The sequence below is a fragment of the Trichosurus vulpecula genome, chromosome 4 (assembly GCF_011100635.1).
Source record: "Trichosurus vulpecula isolate mTriVul1 chromosome 4, mTriVul1.pri, whole genome shotgun sequence".
In the NCBI taxonomy this organism is placed as follows: domain Eukaryota; kingdom Metazoa; phylum Chordata; class Mammalia; order Diprotodontia; family Phalangeridae; genus Trichosurus; species Trichosurus vulpecula.
Window position 1 is genome coordinate 138249938 of NC_050576.1, and position 16644 is coordinate 138266581.

The 16644-nt window shown below is 37.9% G+C and overlaps 1 pseudogene; it reads left to right on the forward strand.

Annotated features, from left to right (window-relative positions):
• The first annotated feature begins 761 nt into the window (after window positions 1–761).
• On the forward strand, window positions 762–1023 carry LOC118846843 (annotated as a pseudogene).
• The last annotated feature ends 15621 nt before the right edge of the window (window positions 1024–16644 follow it).

Consider the following 16644-nt stretch of genomic DNA (forward strand, 5'->3'; position numbering starts at 1 on the left):
GGCAGTTTTCTTGCTCAGAATAAACAACAACCTATGACCTAGACTCATAAGTGGAGTGTAAGCTCCTTGAGGGCAGGAACTGTTTAGTTTTTATTTTTGTATCCCTGGTGCCTTGCATATTTTAGGGACTTATGTATTATTTTTACTTGTTGAATAAGAGCAACTGGAGATGTTCAAAGGTTTTGGCTGAGAGGGTACAGAAACAGTAAGGCGATAACAACAATGTAGATGACAATTGTCAAAAGGCCTATGTCACAAAGTACAGGAGACTCTCCACATAGAAGATAGAAGAAGTAAACCATTTATTCAGACACCAGAGAACCATATCCCACAAGCCATTTATCCAGTCTACCACAGCAATAAAACATTCCACACCCAATGTAACAACCTGGGGACTCACCATCCCAAAACCTCTCCAATCCCCTGCTGGGATCTTTGCCCAGAACAAACTCACAGTACAGCTACATCATCCTGTTCAGCTCTAACAATCATGAGGGCATCCATTAGCAGCCATAACCCCCCCCCCTCTCCCTCTCTCTCAGCATTTTCTGTGACATAACTTCCTTTTCCTGTCAGGAAGCTCCTCCCACCACATGTAACTTAGGCTTCCTGTGATGTAAGCAGGGCATATGGCCTAATAATGGGTGGGAAAGATTTTCAAATCTTAATTGCTACTACAGGTACTCATCTAATTGGATTGCTACTCTTATAGGGACCAGAAGCAGGAACCCATTAGCTACTCTTACCTTAAATAACCATGAATGACCACCAGAATAAAAAATATAGACCTGTTGGAGGAGATGCAGTAGGATTCTGTGGAGTGTGTTATTCAGACCTTGGAGAAGCATAATACAGAGAAGGACATAGTAGCCCATATAAAGGAGTTTGAAAAGTATATAATACAACCCCACCTGGAACTGCATTGTGGTGTGGAACTTTGGCAATTATGGAACCCATCAGACTAAGAACTTAATCTACTTTTATATGGGACAAGTTACCATTCTTCTGTTCCAATTTGATTAAGCTAGGGTCTATGCTGCTTACCTAATGATCCATCCCAAAAACAAAGACTATAGCCTAAATTCCAAATAGGAGGCCAGGGGAACACTTCAATCTTTAAGTCTTTATTGTATTGTTGTTGTAAACAGCATTATATGTCCTAGTGTGTTGTCATTATAAAACAATTAACAGAACAGCTTACATTCGTATTTATTTTCTATACCATATTTCGTTATCACTCTCTTCCACTCTACCATATCTAAATCTTCTTTTAAAAGTAAAGCTATTGGGGGCAGAAAGATGGTGACTGGGAAACAGGGACTTGCCTAAAGCTCTCCCCCAGGACACTCCAAACACAGATAAAAAATGGCTCTGAACAAATTCTAGAACTGTAGAACCCACAAAATAGCAGAGGGAAGCAGGGCTCCAGCCCAGGACAGCCTGGATGGTCGCTGGGTAAGGTCTATCACACCGTGCAGGGAGCAGAGCAGAGTCCACTGTGGGCTGCGCCATGACCAACAAGACCAGGAGCTGGGTAGAACAGGCCGTAGCACCCTGAATCAGTGAGCTGTGGCAATTACCAGAATTCTCAACCCACAAACACCAGACAACAGAGAAGGTTAGTGGAAAAAACTGGGGAGATGGAGTGAAAGGAGTTTGGGGTCAGCCACCACTCCGGGGCGGGGGGAGCAGTGCAGTTGGTGCAGCTCTGAGGCTGCTTACAGAACTATAGCTGCAGTTGCTTCCAGCCCCAGGCCCACCTGGTAGGAGGAATTAAGTGGTGGATCAGAGCAGGAGTGCAGAGCCTATTTAGATCTGAGTCCAGTCCGGGTTGGCAGTTCTTGGGGGAGGAGGAGTACTGGTGTGGCAGAGCCTGCTGTGTAGAAAAATCTCTGAAAACAACAGTGCAGCCCCTCAAGCTTGGGACAAAGTACTCTTTACTCTACAAGCAGTCATACCTTGATGAAAAACTCAAGGGTCAAGTAGTTGGCTGGGAACATGGCCAGGGAGTGAAAACAGATTCAGATTCAGACTCAGACTTTGGAATCTTTCTTTGGTGACAAAGAAGACCAAAACATACAGCCAGAAGAAGTCAACAAAGTCAAAGAGCCTACATCAAAAGCCTCCAAGAAGAGCATGAAGCGGTCTCAGTCCATGGAAGAGCTCAAAAAGGATTTGGAAAAGCAAGTTAGAGAAGTAGAGGAAAAATCGGGAAGAGAAATGAGAGTGATGAGAGAAAACCATGGAAAAAAAGTCAATGACTTGCTAAAGGAGACCCCAAAAATACTGAAGAAAATAACACCTTAAAAAATAGACTAACTTAAATGGCAAAAGAGCTCCAAAAAGCCAATGAAGAGAAGAATACCTTGAAAGGCAGAATTAGTTGAATGAAAAAGGAGGTCCAAAAGACCCCTGAAGAAAATACTACCTAAAAATTAGATTGGAGCAAGTGGAAGCTAGTGACTTGATGAGAAATCAAGATATTATAAAACAGAACCAAAGGAATGAAAAAATGGAAGACAATGTGAAATATCTCATTGGAAAAACCACTGACCTGGAAAATAGATCCAGGAGAGATAATTTAAAAATTATTTGACTAAATTATCAAGGAGAACTGCCCTGATATTCTAGAGCCAGAGGGTAAAATAGAAATTGAAAGAATCCACTGATTGCTCCTGAAAATATCCCCAAAAGAAAACTCCTAGGAATATTGTCACCAAATTCCAGAGCTCCCAGATCAAGGAGAAAATATTGCAAGCAGCCAGAAAGAAACAATTTGAGTGTTGTGGAAACACCATCAGGATAACATAAGATCTAGCAGCTTCTACATTATGGAATCGAAGGGCTTGGAATATGATATTCTGAAGGTCGATGGAGCTAGGATCAAAACCAAGAATCATCTACCCAGCAAAACTGAGTATAATGCTCCAATGCAAAATATGCATTTTCAATAAAATAGAGAACTTTCAAGCTTTTTCAGTGAAGAGATCAGAGCTGAACAGAAAATTTGAATTTCAAACACAAGAATCAAGAGAAGTGTGAAAAGGTAAACAAGAAAGAGAAATCATAAGGGACTTACTAAAGTTGAACTGTTTTGTTTACATTCCTACATGGAAAGATGATGTGCATAATTCATGAGACCTCAGTATTAGGTTAGCTGAAGGGAATGTATATATATACACATGTATATGTATATGTATATGTAGACAGAGGGCACAGGGTGAGTTGAATATGAAGGGATGATATCTAAAAAAATAAAATCAAGTGAAGGAATGAGAGAGGAATATAATGAGAGAGGGAGAAAGGGAGAGATAGAATGGGGTAAATTATCTCACATAAAAGTGGCAAGAAAAAGCAGTTCATTGGAAGGGAAAAGGGGGCAGGTGAGGGGGAAATGAGTGAATCTTTCTCTTATCGGATTTGACTTGAGGAGGTAATAACATACACACTCTATTGGGTATCTTACTGCACAGGAAAGAAGGAGGAAGGAGATAAAAAAGGGGGGATGATAGAAGGGAGGGCAGATAAGGGGAGGAGATAATCAAAAGCAGACATTTTCGTAAAGGGACAAGGTCAAGGAAGAATATTGAATAAAGAGGGTTAGGACAGGAAGGAGCAAAATATAGTTAGTCTTTCACAACATGAGTATTGTGGAAGGGTTCTACAGAATGATACACATGTGGCCTGTGTTGAATTGCTTGCCTTCTTAGGGAGGGAAGAGGGGAGAGAATTTGGAATTCAAAATTTTAAAAGCAGATGTTCAAAAAAAAAGTTTTTGCATGCAACTAGGAAATAAGATATGCAGGCAATGGGGCAAAGAAATCTATCTTTCCCTACAAGAAAGTAAGGGAAAAGAGGATGGGGGGAGTGGGGTGACATAAGGGAGGGCTGACTGGGGAGCAGGGCAATCAGAATATATGCCATCTTGGAGTGGGTGGGAGGGTAGAAATTGGGAGAAAATTTGTAATTCAAAGTATTGTGGAAATCAGTGCTGAAAATTAGAAATATTAGATAAATAATTTTTAAAAAGTAAAGCTATTAAAGATATGTGTATTATTGTCATTTTTTAAAAGATTAGCTAAATCTCAAGCAGTATCATTTTAGGAAACCCTCATCCTTTCTTGCCTACTTGTTGGCCAATGGCTGAACATATATCCTGAAGGGTTAAATCAATTACCCTACCACTTCTATCATTTTTAAAAAATCTCCTTATGGGGAGGAAGAGCTTTAAACTTTCATCAGTCAGTCACACCTTAGTGCGAATAAAGAGTATAAGTTTAGGATTTCTCAGATGTCTAAGAGATAAATAAAATTTGATTCCATAAGTTCAGAAACTTCCTCCATCAGCATATTTATTACCTGTCAATGGCTTAGTAGAATCTAGGGAATTCTTGCCTGAAACTCAGAGAGTTACCTGGGCTCACTGTATTAAGAATCAATGTTGGGATTTGGACCCAGAACTTCCTGATTCCAAGATTTCTCTTATACCAGACTGCCTCTTCTCAGAGGGATAGATTGGATTGTAATGTACTGACTGATAGATATATGAAGACAAGAGTACCCAGATTGGCCACAGACTGCTTAGACTGGGAAGCTGGTAGTAAACACACTTCACAATTGTACCTGGGACATCTGGCTTCTGATCTTTGTGCTATTACCTGTCAGGATCTAAAAATTGGTGGAGGAATGGGCAATACCTCCTAACCAGTAAAGCTTGTTAACTATTTTTAATCTTGATTCTTCCTAGATGAGGCCAAATTATGCTTTTGGTTTCCATAGCTCCATTCTCCAAAGAACTGTGGCTATTGTTTTAGCGATGACTAAAACCTATTCATTTTCCTGGGAAAATAGAATAGTGATAGCTTACATTTACAATTAGTTTCGTGTTTTCATCATGATAAGGCTTTTATGTAGGTTGTTATTGTTTAGTCATTTTCAGTTGTGTTCATGATGCCATTTAGGGTATTTTGGCACACATTCTGGAGTGGATTGCCTTTTCCTTCTTCAGCTCATTTTACAGATGAGGAAACTGAGGCCAATGGGGTTAAGTAACTTGCCTGGGATTGCACAGTTAGCAAGTGTCTGAGGCCAGATTTGAACTCACGAAGAGTCTTCCTGACTCCGGGCCCAATGCTCTGGAATCCACTGTACTACCTCGATACTCATTTAAGTAGGTAGCTTGAGTAAATAGTTGGTAGGTAGGTAGGTAGTAGGTTGATATCCATTTAAGTAGGTAGTATTAGCCCTATTTTACAGAGTAGAAAACCAAAACTCTGAAAGATTTTTACTTTGTTATTTGCCTATAGTCACACAAACTCTCAAAGCCACTGTCTGCTTCCAAACCCAGCTTTGTTTGTTTAATCTAGGCTGGATAGATGGTGAGGAATTAATACGGGGGGCAGGGTGACTAGTTTTCCCAAGGTTACAGAATATAGAAACAATGATACATCATAGACATTATTAATAATGGATGATAAATTAGTGCTAGATCTGAAATCAATATACTCTTTTAATCGGGTTTTTAAAAAACAATTTCTTGGTATGAATGTTGGCAAGCAAAATGTACTTTATCAAAATTTGCATTTTGTCCTTCGTGAAAGATAAAGCAGTTGAATTTTTGAAAATGCTCTTTCCTCAGAATTAACAATAAAGATAACCTTGTCATGTTGAGATTTTTTTTTTGGTAAGTGAAAAGCTTTCAAATGAATTGTAGGTGATCTGGATTTGTATCAGTCTGTATCTTCACCAGCATAGGGAAGGAGCTGTCAAATATAGAAAGTATACCTTAGGTGGCCCTGGAGTTAGGAGGATCTGAATTCAAATCCAGCCTCAGAAACTTACTAGTGTGTGACTCTGGGCAAGTCACTTAACCACAGTTGCAAAGAAAGAAAGAAAGGAAGGAAGGAAGGAAGGAAGGAAGGAAGGAAGGAAGAAAAAAAGAAAGAAAAGAAAGAAAGAAAGAAAGAAAGAAAGAAAGAAAGAAAGAAAGAAAGAAAGAAAGAAAGAAAGAAAGAAAGAAAGAAAGAAAGGAAGAAAGAATACCTTAGTTGCTTATCTGATGGTGGAGAGTATGGGTACATTAGTCCCTTCATCCACATAGAAGGATGTAGCTCTTGCTGTAATGTGTACCCTGGAACAGCTGGGGTTTAACCATGTGGCTGAGAAAAGACATATGGCTTGAGATTCAAGAATAGCAAAATCATAGAATGTTAGAACTGGAAGGAACCTTGTTGGGCATCTCTAACCTCATCTTTTTACTCTCCTTAGAGAGAGAGAATAGTTTGGTGCCTGTCAGAAGGCAAAATCAAAGTTATTAACTTTACCCTTCTCTGATCTTGCTAAGCAAAGCTTCTGTAGTGATTTGCACGGACCTAAGCAGTCAATTTGGGGCAAAATAGTGGTTTAAAAGAATGCCTGTACTTTAATTCAAATAATAGGCTGAGCTCAGAAGCAAATAGAGTTCAAAAGACAGACTTAACCTTGGCCTAAGTGCTTTTGCTAGTTGACTAGGTGTTGCTGCAAGTGTGACTCAAAAAAGATCACAAAAGAACTCTCCCTCTATGGGGCAGAAACTGCACAGAAGTTGCAATCAGAAGAGCATCAGCAGAGAAAAATATGCCAGAAAGACAAGATCAACAGAGAAAAATAGCAGGTTGCAGCATACTTTACAGCTCATTTACATCACCAGACCAGCAGATGACATTGGTGATTTTGCAGGGAAGCAATAAGCAACAGCATCAGGGGCAGAGGAGAGTCCAAGCAAAGTCACAGCTCTAAAAACATGTTTTGCTCAGCTTATGTACGTTACCTTTGTGTGTTCCCTGGCAATGAGAGTTTCCTGCATTTATTCCTTCTCCTTCTAGTGATATTAGAACCTGTGTGAGTGGACCCCCATGTGTATATAGTAGACTTCCTTGTCATTCATTTTGGTATGCCGTTTAATTAAATGCCTTTTGCTTTGAAATAATGTGTCCTCTAGCTGTTCTGGTGAAAGGAACATTGGTAGGGGTTTTATGGTTTTGAATAGATTATAATTCCAAGCATACCTTAAACCTGTAGTTTTCAGGGGACCCACATTTGAATGTATCTTGGATATGGGGAAATCATCTGAAGCCCAGATAGAGAAAGGAATTTCTTTAATAACACGTGACTTGTTGGTACCCTCCTGGCAGTAGCAGGGCTTTCCTACCAGGCAGATCACAAAGTAGATAGAGTCCTGGAACTAGAGTCAGAAAGAACTTAATTTGAATCCTATCTTAGATACTTGTTAGCTGTGTAACTGTGGGCACTGAGACTCTTCCAGTCTCAGTTTCTTCATTCGTAAAATAATGATAATAATGTCGCTTGTCTTATGGGGCTGTTCCGAGGATCAAATGAAATAACATATATAAAGAATTTTACAAATCTTAAAGCACTTTACAAATGCTAGCTATTATCATTAGACCAGAAATTCTTAAGCTGGAGTCCATGAACTTATGATTTTTTAAAAAATAATTTTGGTTGATGTTTTCTGTTTCTTACATCACAATAGCATCTCATGTATCCCTCCCCATCTCCTTCCCTAAAAGCTATTTCATATGAGAAAATAGTGTTGGTTTTTTTTAACAGAAAAAAAGTTAAACTGTCAGATCAATACATTAAGTGTAAAAACATGTGCAGTGTGTAACACCTGTGCACATCCCACTTCTCTTCATTTGAATCCTACTTGATTTTTATAATTTTGTACATTTACTTTAGATTTTTTGTATGTCATTGTTCTACTTACTTTGTTGTGATTACTGTGTATATTATTTTCTTTGTCCTGCTTACTTCGCTCTGCATCAGTTCATAGAGATCTTTCCATGCTTCTTTGTATTCATCACACATCATTTCTTACAGTGCAGTAGAAATCCGTTATATTCATGTACCATAATTTGTTTAGCCATTCCTCAATCAATGGGTATCCATTTTGTTTCCAATTCTTAACTATCACAATAAGTGTTGCTATAAATATTTTGGAGTATATGGGGATTTTTTGCTTTCCTTGAGGTATAAGCCCAGTAATAGAATTTCTAATTCAAAGGGTATGGGTATTTTATTTTAGTCACTTCATTCACTAACTTGAAGTTGCTTTCTAAAATGATTGTGTCATTTCACAGCTTCACCAGCAATTAGTATAAATGTGCCTATCTTCCCCTAACCATTCAAACATAGGCTTTTGCCATTTTCTGGTCATTTGTTTTTTGGCCAATTTTAAAAACTTCAGAGTTATTTTGATTTGCATGTCTTTTATGGTTTTGTATATTAGCTCCTCTCTCTTGCTTTTATCTGGAGACATATATATATATATATGTGTGTGTGTGTGTGTGTGTGTGTATGTGTATATCAATATCTTACTTCCTCTTTTTTTTTTTACTCTCAGGCAGATAGATTCACTCTTCCTCTCCTCCACTTAGCTAGTTCTGTTCATTAGGTTTTATTTGTTTCATTTTTGTACCCCTTTCAAAAAGTATTTCTTTTATTCAGTTCATTATCCATCTTTTCTTTGTTTACTCTACATTCTTATTCTCTGATTCATAATCTCTATAATTATCTGTTTTCTCTCTATTTTTCCTACTATCAAAGCTTCCAAGATATTCATTCTAGACTCTGCCCTATAGATGCTTTCTGCCTTTGTTTTATAGGATTTACCCCATGGATTCCTCTTTTCCATTGTCCCTCACTCTCAGAGCAATTCCAAGCATTGAAGGTTTCAGAGAGGACCCTGCCCCATGGTAAGACACTCTTCCCTCCTACTCCTCATTGATCTATGCCCTCTCCTGTTGACCTTTTGCTTTTTCTATACTTCCCTGGGTCCATGTTCTCCACTCCTCCAACTGCCAGTTGCCCCCAGTGGTTCTAACTCACCCTTCCCAGGACAAGTAGATTTTTTGGGCACCAAAACTCTGAGTCCTCATCCAATATTAAGTCCTCATCTCCCTTCACCCATAGTAGCATTCATTAGTGGAACCCCCATCCACCTCAAAAATAAGACCTTTCTCCATTCTTCCCCTTTTCAATCTCATCCCCTTCCTCACTCACCCCCCCATAGGCTTTTCTCTTTTTGAGGCCACAGAGGTCACCTTTTCCTTCATTGCTAACCCTTGATTTGACCCCAGTTCTCTCTATCCTCCTACTCCCTTCCCCTTTCATGTACCCTACCATGTTGTGTGTATAAGTGAGGTATCACCAGGTTCTATCTGTAATTTCCTCTGTCTGCCTCTTCACTGTTGCCCCTCCCTGATTTCTGCCTTCACTCCTATCTCCCTGTATAATTTAGCTGTTGCTGTCTGTATTTATTCATTCCTTCTACATTTCTGGTCTGTAAGTCATCAGAAAAAAGACCTTAACTTATAGAGGAAAGGGTGTTCAAACAATGCAAAGCTGTTATGCATCCACTAGAAAAAGAAGGAAAGAATGGAATAATGTATTCCAAAGAGCACTGGAATCTTTGGTACTTTCAGTCCTTTTTTCCTATTTATTTTTGTTCTTTTCTGACTCTTTCTCCTCTGATTGTGTTTTCCTTGGGGGTTGGATCTCAAAGTATCTCAGTTTCCTTCCAAACAGGGCAATCCACATACTACCAGCCTGGGTCTTTGCCCCAACTGACTTATGGGTGGGTAGAACTGGCCCCAGCTGGATGCTGTATTCTTCCTTCAGGCTCAGTGGAGTACTGTACAGCATTCCACATTGTCCTGTCCTGTTGACCCATCCCACTTCCTCTGTTCCTTAGTTCTCTGGCGTGGCACCAGCAGTTAAGAGCTTGTTGACACTGGTAGTTCAGTCTACTCTCTCCAGCACCAGTGGTTCAGAGTTCTCAGAAGTTCAGAGCTTTGCAGCAATAGTGCTTCCAGGTTGTAGCCCCTGGCAATCATTTGTTCCTGAAGGGCTATAGGCAACTGAGCTATTGAGACCTGAGGAAACTTTCACAGACTGGAGCTCAGGTCTTTATGGCACTAGAAAGAGGGAGGAGGAGCCAGAGTATAGGGGTGAGTTTTGATGCAAGCCTATGTTGTTTCCATGCATCTGCTAATGTAGCCTTTCTGCCAGTAGAAGGAGAGGTACCAAGTGAGTTTACGATCAGTGAGCATCAGTTCCTGATTTTCTTTTACTTTGTTTTAGATTCTTGGTGTTCTAGACCATGGAAACAGCTGAAGTTGCTTTAGTTGGGGTCCATAGTTTCTGTTTTAGAGAGGTTGTAGGGATCAGAGAAAATTTCTAATCTGCCATCTTCCCATAAAGTTATTTTAAAATTTTTTCATAAATGTATTTCAACACAATTGGCCTCTTATCTTGTGAATATTATTTAAGTGGCCCCTAGCAAGTATAGCTCAGGGATTTGTATCTTTCTTGCCTTAAGGGATACTAGTCAGATTTAAGCAGTGACAGTCATAAGGCACTAATGGAGAAAGACAAAGGACAGGATAAAGGAAATTAAGAGAGGAAGGGAGAAGAGAGAAGAAAGTGAGAAATAAGCAGTATATCTACACTAAAGACTGATAGAATCAGGTTGGAATCTACCTGTGAGCAAAACAGAGAGCTGACCTGGTCCTCACTGTCATCCCATTATGTGATACTCCACCAATGCCTGATTTCATATTTTTACCCTCTGTCAGCAACTGACACCTTCTTATATTCCTAGCCCATCCCCCAGCAAGAGTGGTAAAGCTCAAGTTATTTTTCTGACATAGAAACTATGCTTAAAATCTATATTATGTTGCTCTGGTGAACCATTGCTTTCTTTTTAAAAAAATTTTTATCCATCTATCATCTGTCTGTCTATCATCATTTAGCTCTCCAGTTTTTATATTACCTTTATTTCCAATATGTGCATCCCTCCCTCTGTCCATACCCAAAGCCTTCCTTTATAAGAAGAAATAAAAATTAAAGAAAAAACTGTAGAACTAACAAAAAACCCAAATCAAAACAAAAAAGATGATCAGCAAATCTAACCAAGGGCAGCTAGGTGGTGCAGTGGATAGGCTTGGAATCAGGAAGACTCATCTTCATGAGTTCAAATCAGGCCTCAGGCACTTAATGGCTGTGTGACCCTGGGAAAGTCACTTAACCCTCTTTGCTAATTTATATTTATATAGTTCTTGATTGTCTTTTACCTTTCTTTTTATCCTCCCTGCTTAGCACAGTGCTTTGCACATAGCAGGCATTTAAGAAATACTTGTTGACTTGACTTGGTTGAGCTGTGCTTTTATTGATGTGGGCATTGCTCACAATATTGTGAATATTCCCCACAAATGGAGATTAAAACCCATCCACATCTGTCCTTCCTATGCTATTCTTGTTCAAGTCTTCCAGCAAAGCTCCCCAACGAGTCCATATAGCATTCTGAGGAAGGGCATTCTCTAGATCGGGGTGGGGAACCTGCAGCCTGGAAGCCACATGTGGCCTTCTAGGTTCTTTGGTGCAGCCTTTTGACTGAGTCCAAGTTTTATACACCAAATCCTTTTATTAAAGGGATTTGTTCTGTGAAGTTTGGATTCAGTCAAAGGCCTGCACTTGAGGACCTAGAGGGCCACATGTGACCTTGAGGCCACAGGTTCCTCACCCTTGTTCTAGATCTTTTTTCTGAGGCACACAGGCTCCCCTATATCCTTTATACCTTGCTCTCATTATGGGACTGGCTCACCTTTTTTTCCTAGCCTACATTTTCCTGATCCTACCCTTTCTATTAATTTTTCTATATAGTTCTTGACTGGTACAATGTTGTAGGCTACCCATGCCCACCTTTCACCTTTCCTTTGCCTTTGGAGTGACCCTCAACTTCAATTTTTTTGGAGACAGCGGTACCCTTGACTCAAAGCCATATATAGAATCACTAGGAAAGGGATTATGGAAAAGAATTTTAAAAATTAATTTCCAACAGAAGGTTGGTGCCACAGTCTAGTAGATAAGATAACATACAAACATCTAGGTACAAACAAGATACATACAGGCTAAATTGGAGATAATCTCAAATGAAGGAAATTAATATTGAAGACTAGGGAGTAGTATATCTCCATAATACTCAGTTTGTATTTAAGAAAGAGATAGTTCACACTCATAGAAAAGATAGAGTTCAGAAAAGATATAGAAAAGATATAGTAAAACACTCAGCTAGACATACAATTTACTGACATTTAAGCAAGAGATACAGGGATGGTATACCTTTCTGTGACTTAAGTCCCTTTTATCTTGATTAAGGACACACTATAACACAATAATTTTTTTAGCTTAATTCACTTAGTATCAGTTTATATTAACCTTTCCAGGTCTTTCTGAAATGATCTCTTTCTTTATTTCTCACAGCACAATATTCCATTTCATTCACATAGCATAATTTGTTCAGCTAGTCTTTAGCTGATGGGCACTTCAGTTTCCAGTTCTTTGCCACTACAAAAGAGTTGCTAATACTTGTATGTGTGCTATACATAGCTTTTGTACATATAAGAGCTTCTTTTTCTTTGATATCTTTAAGGGTATAGGGTGGTATGGTTGGTCAACAGGTATGCATTTTTAGTAAATTTTTGGACATAATTTAAAATTGTTTTCCAGATAGGTTGGACCAATTCACAGTTCCATCAATAATGCATCCATATGCCTGTTTTCCCCCAGGCTATCCAATATTTGTCTTTTGCTTTTTTTGTTTTTGGTCAGCTTTGCCAGTCTGTTGGAGTGTAAAGTGAAATGTCATCCTTGCTTTAATTTGCATTTTTCTAATTACTAGTGATTTGGAGCATTTTAAGAATATGGCTTTAGACAGCTTGGGCTTCTTGAGAACTGACATTCATTTGCTCAGACCAGTCATTCTCAGTGTCCTGAGAACCCTTTCACAGGGTCAATGATGTCAAACTATTTTTACAATAATACTAAGATGTTTTAATTTCAAATATGGTGAATACCTATAGATATAATCCATATAAACAAAAGCTCCTTGAGGAATTCTCATTAATTTTTAAAACTACAAAGGGATCCTGAGACCAAAAATTTTGAGAACCACTGCCTTAGATAATTTATCAATTGGAGAATGACTCATTTAAAAAAATCTAAATCAGTGCCTTATATATCTTGGAAATGAGACTTTTATTTGAAAAACATAATACAAGGACTTTCCCCTCAGTTAATTGTTTCTCTTCTAATCTCAGCTGTATTAGATTGGTTTGTGCAATTTTAAAAATTTTTATGTAATCAAAATTGTCCATTTTATTTTTGATGTTCCTTTCTGCCTCTGTTTTTGTCATAAACTCTTCCCCTATCCATGGATTTGAAAGATAATTTTTTTTCTTCCTTCTCTAATTTGTGTATGATACTACCCTTATATCTAGGTATTCATTTGGATCTTTCCTTGGTATAAAATGTGAGGTGTTGTTCTAAACCTGATTTCCATCAGACTTCTAACTAGTTTTCTCAACAGTTTTTTTAATCAAATAATCAGTCCTTACCCAAGTAGAGAGATCCTTTGTGTCTACCAAACACTAAGCTACTAGGGGTATTTGGTTTGGTATATTGTGTTCTGTTCCACTGATTGATCTATACTGGGTTCTATTCTACTGGTTGGTCTGTTTATTTTTCAACTAGTCCTAAATTATTTTAAGAATTATGGCTCTGCGGTATAGTTTGAGATCAGGTACTGCTAGACATCGTCCTTTCTACTTTTTTTCATCATTTCTCTTGACATTCTTGACCTTTTGTGCCTATAGATTAATTTAGTTATTATTTTTCCTAGTTCTATAAAGCAACCTTTGGCATTTAGATTGGTATGGCAATGAATAAGTAAATTAATTTAAGTATTATATTGGCTCAGTCTACCCACAAGCAATTCATGTTTCTCCAATTATTTATGTCTATCTTTCTGTAAACAGTGCTTTGTAGTTGTATTAAAACATAATAAAGAAAATAAAGATATATTTTCCCCCATCCAACTTCATGAATCCCTGAAATCTATCCATAAACCCCTTAGGGGTCCATGGACCATAAACTAAAAAGCCTTATTCTAAGGCATATATAATAAGGAACCAGCCTTGGCTGGTTGTCTATCCAACTACAATTCACAGTCTCAACTACTTTCTCTCTCTGTCTCTCCATCTCTTTCTCTCTGTCTCTCTCTGAATGCTATATTGATGCTCTTTATGAATAAATATACCACTATAATTTACCATCAATCTTTTCCCTCCAAAAAGATCTTCCATCAGAGCACTATTTAGTCCCTGGGTGAATCTTGATATATTCCCAAACAGTTAGAAGAATCTGTAGTTACACTGAAAGCAGTTTCCCTTTCTAACTCTTCCTGAGAGATTTTGTTAGTTATAGGTAGGAATGCTGATGATTTGTGTGGATTTATCTTACATTCTGCTACTTTGTCACAGTTATTAGTTATTCCAAATAATTTTAAAAGTTGGCTTTCTAGGGTTTTCTAAATACACCTGTCAGTGTCAGTCAAACAGAAACATTTTTAGGAACTGACCGCCTATAGAGAATACACATTCCATTTGGACTCTGCCTTGAACTCTTGCAAACATTTTCAGATAGAATATGTCCACTTATTTTATACCTTATTTAACATTAATATCAAGAGACTTGTCAAACAAATTTCTATTTTTGCATTTTTCAAAGAATTTGTTAGGACTTTGAAATATGTTTGGGAGATACCTTGCTAGAGTCTTTAGGGCAGTCCTTTGTTCTATCGACTTTATTACTTTTTATAATCAACAAACAAGCATAATAGTACCTTTTATTTGCTATGCTTTTCAGTCAATTATGCTACAGTAAAGATGTAGTCTACTGGAGAATAGCTATGAAAGTCTGTGTTATTAACCCTCCATCAAAGATGGCCTCTCTGTGTTATATTGTCTTTATAAAAATGGAGAAAATAGTTATATGGGTCATTAGTTATTGATATTACATCATGTACTCCCTTCCTTTGTAATAAAAAGCTTGGGAGATTTTTTTTTACCTAGTCTTTGTATACTCCATCTTTCAAATGCCTTGAGAACTGATCACTCAGTGCTCTCAAAATAATATAGCCTCCAGCACCGACTTCTGTATATTTTTGGTCTTGTCCAAGAGCTTCTTTCATCTCTGTTTTCTTCAGTACTGTTTCCATTTCATATTGAAGAACATCCAAGAATATGTTAAAGTCCAAATGGTTCCACTGTCATTGATGATGAAAAAATGTTTTGTTTTTAATAAAAACCCTTACGGATCATTTCCATTTTTTATCTGCTTGTTTTCTTTCTCCCAGTGTCATCTTTAAATGCCCTTAGCATGACTGCTTACTTTGATGTCATATCAAGGTTTTGGTAAACTGGTTTTTATATCATTTCTTGTGGTTTTTTAGGTGATACTGCTCATAGCAATCCTCTAGTCTCCTTCTTAGTATTTTGTGGTATTATATAATCAGTAGGATAGCTGACATTCATATATTCTCAGTTTTGCAAAGTACTTTGCTTACACACGCACAGAAATATATCATTTGCTATAATAACTTGTGAAGTATTAGGTGTTTTCTATCCCTTTTCATAGATGAATAAATTGAGACTCTGCAAGTCACAGTGGCCATGGGTACCCATTCAGTAAGTGTGTGAAGGATTTCAGTCAACATCTTTCTGGACCTCAAGACTAGTACACTTTGCACTAAAGTGTGCTGTCTTTAATATTATATGATAATACAAGAGGAAACTGCAATTGGGAAGACCTCCATCAATGTAAGTAAACACTCCTAGGGAGTTGCCTGAGGCACATAGTAGTTATTATTTATTCATGGTTCTGCAGCTAGCAAAGGTGAAAGGTGAGACTTGAACACTAGGGGCTACCTCTAAGCCCGTCATTTCATCCAGCACACAGATTAAAAAAATTTTTTTTGATCTGTGAATTTATTGATGTGTAGGACATTTCCTCTACCAACATTAATCTGTGAATGCTTTGCAAGTTACATTCTTAAAAAGTTGCTTGCGAGACACTGGAAGGTTAAGTGTTTATTTGCCAAGGGTCACACAGCCAATATATGTAAGAAGTGGAATTTGAACTTAAGTTTTTGTAACTATCTCTGTCTTTCTTTTCATCTACTATGAAACTCTTTCCCTTGCTACCTCCATTATGTGATAATATTATCAAAAGCAATTAAAATCACAAAAAGAAATATAAACCCTTGGATACCTATCTTACTGATGTCATTTGGTTCAAGTAGAAAACCGTCTTTTAACTTTCTCTGTGTGTTTTCATTTTTGTTTTAGATTAAAACTCTATTCCATTATATATTATACATGTATAATGGGGGACTGGCCAATGAGCTCAATCACTCTGAGCATGCATAGAGTGCTATAAAGGTAATTCCCTATATGGAAGCATGCTTCCAGGAGAATTATGATAGTGTGTAATGGAAGTTCTTTGGAAAGATGTTGGAGTATACATAGACATTCTATAACCTGTTCCAGGCTAAACACACGCTGAATTGGAGATTCTTGATTGCCTGTAGCTGTAGAGCTAGAACTAGGTGGTGATGGTGGGGTAGGATTCAAAAGGCCTTAGCCTCAGCCTCTCTCTCTTGGTTGGACTTCTCTCTCCCTTGACTTGACTTACTTGCTTGTCTTGCTTTATTTTCTTCACCTGACTTATTCCTGCTAGACAGTGTTC